Source organism: Myotis brandtii, unplaced genomic scaffold, assembly GCF_000412655.1.
Source record: "Myotis brandtii unplaced genomic scaffold, ASM41265v1 scaffold819, whole genome shotgun sequence".
NCBI classification, from domain to species: Eukaryota; Metazoa; Chordata; class Mammalia; order Chiroptera; family Vespertilionidae; genus Myotis; species Myotis brandtii.
Window position 1 is genome coordinate 507,513 of NW_005371320.1, and position 1,238 is coordinate 508,750.

Consider the following 1,238-nt stretch of genomic DNA (forward strand, 5'->3'; position numbering starts at 1 on the left):
CCTGAGGTGGCCCCGGCGCACCCACAGTCACCAGTCCCGCTCCCCACCTGCTGGGCCACCTGCTGGGCTGAGTGACCGGCTCCAAGCCGGAGGAGGCATGCTGATGGCCAGGCTCAGAGATGGGAGGGTGGGGTGCCACCCACCAGTCCTCATGCCTGCAGGGTGGCTGGGTGGGACTCCCCCTGGAACACGGGGGCGATCTTACCTAAAGGAGGAGGCAGGGGGAGGGGGCAGAAGGCCCCCCAAGTGGACACAGACGGGAACAGCCTCAGGCCCTAGGACGTCACTGAGCCAGTGTGTGTGTGTGTGGGGGGGGGGGGGGGGGGCGGTGCTTTGCTCCAGGCCCTGTGTGCAGACCCAGCAGGACTGGGGAGTCGGAGAAGCAATCAGGTGCCCCAGGCCTACACAGGTTCAGCCGCAGGGCCCAGCGGGGTCACTGATAGGCCCCGGGCTAAGGTGGGCTCCGGGGCTGGGCTCCCACCCGGGGAGGGGTCCACACGCACAGGACAGAACAGAAAGCGCACAGACTCAGGTTCCCCAGTCCAGGCAGTGCCAACCCCACCCGCCGCCTGTGAAATGGGTCCTCAGTCCCTCTCCGCATTTGGCCAGGGTGGTTGGAGGGAAGAGAGAGGCCAGCTCGAGAGGGGCGGGCAGTGCGGTTACAGGGGGGTTTTCGAGGTGAGGCCAGGGTTTGAAAAGCAATCGGATTAGTCCTCCAATCAGGGCTCCGGACAGGGTACAAAGTTCCCACTTAATCTCGGAGGGATGGGTGGAGGAGGTGCGCATGCGCAGTAGGCTAGGGGCGTGGAGCCCCAAGTCCACCGATTGCACGTCCACACCCCGACACCCACACCCGCCCGCCCTGGGGGAGTCCGGTGGCGCACCGTGTGACCCCCCAGGCCGAGCGGGGGCGGGTGACTCCCTTTCGAGGAACACGGCACAGCCCAGCTGGGGCGGCTGAACCTGGACCATCAGGCCTGGGTGCAAATCCTGACTGCACCCCACCCTCCTGAGACTGGGAGGCGCTGGGCCCCTCTGCGCCTCCTTTTCCTCACCAGCAGCGCGGGGATAATGACACCTGTGGCCATCGCGCCGCCCCGCAGCACGGCCACGGGCCTGGAGTGCAGTCAGGTCACAGCAATAGTGCACACAGCGCTGCCTGAGTTCCTCCCCGGGCTGCCTCAGTCCAGGCGGGAAAACGCCCGCCCTCCGGGAGGCCCGCAGCGGGGCTGGGACAG